At 40.4% G+C, this 6,339-nt stretch overlaps 1 long non-coding RNA gene across 1 annotated transcript; it reads left to right on the forward strand.

Annotated features, from left to right (window-relative positions):
- The first annotated feature begins 851 nt into the window (after positions 1 to 851).
- Positions 852 to 3,873, forward strand: LOC124254144. Its single transcript, XR_006892400.1, has 3 exons — positions 852 to 990; positions 1,670 to 1,729; positions 3,564 to 3,873. It is a non-coding gene; the product is annotated as an uncharacterized LOC124254144 (long non-coding RNA).
- Positions 3,874 to 6,339: the final 2,466 nt, after the last annotated feature.

Raw genomic sequence — 6,339 nt, forward strand, 5'->3', positions numbered from 1 at the left:
ATTACAGGAACAAATGTTGGAATGAAAGGTTCCGCCGGAACTTTTACTATGGGGAACCTACATGCAGAGACAACTCAACACACCTACATACAGTGACAACCCAGTACACCTATATACAGAGACAACCCAGTACACCTACATACAGTGACAACCCAGTACACCTACATACAGGTAGAACCAAGTACACCTACATGCAGAGACAACTCAACACATCTACATACAGTGACAACCCAGTACACCTATATACAGTGACAACCCAGTACACCTATATACAGTGACAACCCTGTACACCTACATACAGCGACAACCCCAGTACACCTGTATACAGTGACAACTCAGTACACCTATATACAGTGACCACATAGTACACCTACATACAGAGACAACCCAGTACACCTATATACAGAGACAACCCTGTACACCTATATACAGTGACAACCCAGTACACCTACATACAGTGACAACCCAGTACACCTATATACAATGACAACCCAGTACACCTACATACAGTGACAAACCAGTACACCTACATACAGTGACAAACCAGTTCAGATACAACTTATATCTTGTATTTGAGATTGTACCTTCTCAGTAAAGTACGGATTCTTGTACTTCTGTTAGGCTGAGTCCCTTCCGGGATTCGAACCCATACCAAACAAAGGCACCGATCTAACACATTTCTGTATTCAAAGATTCAGGAAATTCGTTTAACTGAACAGAATGTGAGAAAACGCAAATGTTTGGGGAAATGTTTGACAGTTTTCAGAGATTTTCACCTTCCTGGTTAGGGGCAATAGGGAAGTGAAGAGGAAGTGTAGTTTTTTGTAATAAGCAGGGTGCTAGACGTATAACATGCTGTGATCACACAAGAAGGTTTTGGATGCTCGCCAGCCGCATTGAACATCGGAGATAGGGATGATTCTTGCTCCGAATAATCGTGTCTTCTTTATACAGTATAAACAGAATTCCATGTAGAAGGTCCACCATATTGTAAGTACATCACACAAAGACTTTCATTAGCGTAGTCAAGATTTCTGAACCTTGACTCGTCATTCCTGACTCTCAGCTATATCTTGTGAAGTTCAGATTTACACATTTCTGAAAAAACATGAACAGATCACTTGATTCCATATCCAGTGTGTGTCATCATGCTATTATCAACTTCTTGTGAAGTATACACTTGTAAACCATAACGTAGTGCTTCCCTGTTGTAAAAGCTGATAATTTATTTATTGAGTTTTCACTTTGTGCAGGTTCATTAGAGTTCAAACCTTCATACCAGGGTGTCCAGTTTTTGTGAATCTTGAAGCTTGCTTCCTTTTTAAATGAATCTGTATCGAAACGTCGCACTCACGAATAAAAAGAAGTTGTTATCCATAAAGTTTGTTCTATATTGTACTTCTTAACTTCTAAAATGCCACTCAAAGAAGTTATATTTTGTTGGTTTCTTATTTACATACTACATCATTTGAGAATATGAATGCACCACTAGATTCCACAATATGCTGCATATTCAGTGTCCGTCATTATTATGTTCTCAGCTTCCTGGGGAGTATACACTTGTACATCCCTAAGCTGCCTAAGTCCCCTTGTCTTTGTGTTTTGTTATGATTCTGATCTATTATAGTAAGTCATCAAAATATCACTTAATTGTTCTGTTCTGTTTCAGTGAACAGAATGACTGTCTAGTTGATAATGTGGACAGCATGCTTGGTAATGGCTACAGAAGGTAAGACATTGTACTGTTACTATTGTTCATCCCGTATTGTCATTGGTTAATATCCCTACTTTAGTCAGGATAATGTGGACAGCACTCTTGGTAATGGCTACAGAAGGTAAGACATTGTACTGTTACTATTGTTCATCTCGTATTGTCATTTGTTAATATCCCTACTTTAGTCAGGATAATGTGGACAACACTCTTGGTAATGGCTACAGAAGGTGAGACATTGTACTGTTACTATTGTTCATATCGTATTGTCATTGGTGAATATCCTACTTTAGTCAGGATAATGTGGACAGCTCTCTTGGTAATGGCTACAGAAGGTAAAACATTGTACTGTTACTATTGTTCATATCGTATTGTCATTGGTTAATATCCCTACTTTAGTCAGGATAATGTGGACAGCACTCTTGGTAATGGCTACAGAAGGTAAAACATTGTACTGTTACTATTGTTCATATCGTATTGTCATTGGTGAATATCCCTACTTTAGTCAGGATAATGTGGACAGCACTCTTGGTAATGGCTACAGAAGGTGAGACATTGTACTTTTACTATTGTTCATATCGTATTGTCATTGGTGAATATCCCTACTTTAGTCAGGATAATGTGGACAGCACTCTTGGTAATGGCTACAGAAGGTAAAACATTGTACTGTTACTATTGTTCATATCGTATTGTCATTGGTTAATATCCCTACTTTAGTCAGGATAATGTGGAAGAAGACAATACAAAATTATTGACACATGTGGGGAGATGAGATTAGGATTAAATTCAAAATTACTTCACTTATACAACGATGTGTCCTGACTAGCTGACCGCCTCTGTTGTGTAGTGGTTAGAGCGTCCACAAGGTCGCGGGCTCGATGCCCGACCGCGTCATACCAACAGACGTTTAATATGGTACTTGTTCGTCCCTGTCTGGCGCTCTGCATTAATGGGTACAACAAGGACTGGTCGGCTCGGAGTCAGTATAGTGTGTCTGAGTGGGGTATTCATGCTTCACTGCGGCGTGGTATCTCAGTGGGCTAGCACTGTAAAACCAGCTTAAGTCTGGGCTAGTACAAGCAGCCGCACATACACATACATAAGCATGCACGTCGTCATATGAGCGAAATATTCTCAAGCACGACGTTAAACCCAATTTCACCTCACCTCATCTGACTAGCTAAAACAAACTTTTCACCTCCTTGTTGGGGTAGGGCCATAGGTTCGAACCCAACACGCTACTCCCTATTCCATACATCGTGGAGTAACTGCAGTATGAATGTCAAATATTTTTTTGTATTTTCTATCATGCACTAGCATACAGGTATAACAATTTTGGGTCCAGACTCGATTATACCCAATTTTGGGGTGTTTTTGTCCGCGTGGCTTTTGTCCTGCTCCCAACAATTTTGTAGTGCTTCAAAACCGTACAAGTATTACTTATCTGTATTAAGATTAGAACCCTTGAAGATCCGGGTTAGAAATGGTCTTCAGCAACCCATGCTTGTTCTACCGGGACTAACGGGATCAGGTGGTCAGGCTCGCTGACTTGGTTGACACATGTCATCGTATCCCAGTTGTGTAGATCGATGTTCATACCGATCATCGCTGGAATGTCTGATCCAGACACTATGGTGTACAGAGCGCTGCAATATAGGTGTGTGCAGTGTTATACAAGAACAAGAACAAAAAAATCATAGGAACAACCACCAGTCTGTACCGCTATATGTTCAGGTATTATAGGTCTTGTAACTCATTTGCTATAGTTAAGTATCCTGTGTTTTGTTGAAGAACAAGCTCTTTATTTCCATTTAGCAAAACAATGACATAATATCTTCACAATTACTTTCAGCTGTTCCATGCCATTACACCCATCACTGTTCAGACTGTGACAGAGAGACGGGAGATTGCCTCACTGAGTGTGACACTGGGTATTACGATCCACAATGCAACTCTACCTGCAGCCGGAACTGTAGGAATAACACATGTGTGATGTCAGAACATGCTAGCGATGACTGCACTGAGGGTTGTGTGCCAGGTTATTCTGGCATTGGGTGCAACATACCATGTGACAGTCCAGGAGGTAGCTGTACAGCATGTCCAGGTGGTTGCGATGGAGGATATTGTCAGCTGGGGTCATCCTGTGTGTCTGGATGTGTAAACTCCTACTACGGACTGGCTGTAAAGCTGGTAGGTACAACTTGGTTATTCTTTTATTATGAAGACTATGATGTATACTCCCCAGGGCTTCTGAGTCCACGGAGAAATGACACTCCTACCCTTAGTGCATTGTATTCAGGAACTATACTCAAATGCAAAATTTATGACAGAAACAACAAACACAAGCAGTATTAAAGTTTCACTTTTTGTTGTTTACAATATTTTCTGCGTAATTGTAAATTAGAATTTTAAGTATCTCCAGCTGATTCTGTTCAATGTTCTCCCAGGGAACGAGTTATTTATATTCATTAACTTATTTGGTCAGGTACTACAGTGGGACTATCTGTAGGTCTATCCGGAGCTTTCTTAATCATCTTCCTGGTCCTGTGCTGCAAGTATTGTCAACGCTTAAGGCAGGACAGGTGCGTGAGTGCGCGCGTCCTCACATTGTTTATTGCAAGAACTGACACTAACGTGAATGTCGTAGTCAGTGACGATAACGTGGGGTCCTACCACGATGGCGTGAGGTGTCGTTCCTGACATCAGCTGCTCTGTAATGTACTGTCTGCATGTTGCTGTGTTGAGTCTGTCCCACCACTTGTCACTATAGCTCCTTACAATCAAACATTTTCTTCATCATAAACTGAACTGATAGTACTGTTCTAAACGTTCCCCGAGCTCTAGATTACAAAATGTTTAAAGAACGGAACAATAATATTTATGTTTATTAAATGTGAATGTCAAGGGTCATGTAATTCGAACTGATAAGTCTGTTTATAGGTTACTACTCTTATCACTAAATAATACCCATAATATAATACTACAATACCTAGAAACCAATGTTTGACTATTCTCATGTTTATGTAGATTTGGATGCTAATGACATGTGTTTTATATTATTCTTACTTCACTAGGGGCGGTGGGGTAGCCTAATGGTTAAAGCGTTCGCTCGTCATGCCGAAGACCCGGGCTCAATTCCCCACATGGGTACAATGTGTGACGCCCATTTATGGTGTACCCTGCAGTGATATTGCTGGGATATTGCAAAAGGTCGGTGTAAAACCATACTCACTCACTCACTCTTACTTCACAGTGTCATCAACAAAACAGAGATGTGCAACAACGTTGCCGAGATGAGTGGTGCCACTGTACAGGAGCTGGAATGGTATACTGAGATTCCACTGACAGACATGACCCTGGCTTCTGGGTCAAGGTCACTTGGTGGGAGCTGCGGGGCTGGAGGTGAAGCTGCTGCTGTAGCGGGTGACGTTTATGATGTTGCAGATGGAGGACAACGGGGACTTCCTGCTGTTGCTGACAACTTCTACTCCATGCATAGAAACAAATCTTTTTTGAAAAGGTATTGATATGAGTAATGACGATGTTAATTATGTAACTCTTCGTTTGATCTACTGCCCCGTGAAATGGAATCCGCGTCCACACAGAGTAGGAAAAATCGGCGTTTTTATGCTCATGGTCAGTGTATCAATGACCTGTTGATTATATAAGCTGATATCCCTGCTAAACAATGATGACTTAGTAGGCTTGCAGCATTCACTGGTGGTTCTGGGAAAGGTCTTTCGATGCATAATTACAATGGGAAACGCCCTTCAGGAAAATGATTTGAAATGAAACTTCAGAAGAATTAAAGTAGAAAAGCTCTGCCCTGATTTTACTCATATCTCAAACCGTTTAAAGAAAGTTAAATATAGGTATGTACATACCTGTTGTCTGGAAGAATCCGGGCTCTCGAGTATGGAGCTTAGTAACCTTGTCAGTGATGTTTATATACTCACAACCAATGATCAGTTTAGTACATCTTTATGTCAGGACAAACTACACGCTGTGGGTTAAGTGATAGTAAGTTATCCTATTATTTGTTTTACATTTTACCCCTCTTAACTTCATCAAACATCGCTTACAGGACAATGTGGTATGATGTGTGTAAATATCGTTCTAAAACCTAACTTATGTACGCAAGGTCCAACTAGTTAACTGACGTTTGCGAACTGCATGAAAAGTGAAATTGTTTAAGAAGTTTAAATGTATTTTAATTAAAGTTTGTCGTCTTGTATACGTCACGTGTTGAAGACAAATATGTCAGGAATATTTCTGACTGCCGCTATGTAACTTCAAGCTTCCACTGTATGTAAATGTTTCTCAATCAATCGTTCACTGGAAACATATTTTTTGTATTGAATTGTCACGTTACTATTACTCACTTTAGTTGACATGTCATTACTAATTGCGTAGATCGATGCTCATGCTGTTGATCACTGGATTGTCTGGTCCAGACTCGATTATTTACAGACCGCCGCCATATAGCTGGACTACTCCTGCGCACCGTTACCTCTTGCGCAACATGGTGTTACACGGAAATATTAGTGTACGATATAAATAATTAATGTGTTATCAATTTCCTTGTGTTTGTATTTTTTGACCGTGGAAACTTGGCAATGTTTCCCTGT

The sequence above is a fragment of the Haliotis rubra genome, unplaced genomic scaffold (genome assembly GCF_003918875.1).
Source record: "Haliotis rubra isolate DU_JTF1 unplaced genomic scaffold, ASM391887v1 Scf1149, whole genome shotgun sequence".
In the NCBI taxonomy this organism is placed as follows: Eukaryota; Metazoa; Mollusca; class Gastropoda; order Lepetellida; family Haliotidae; genus Haliotis; species Haliotis rubra.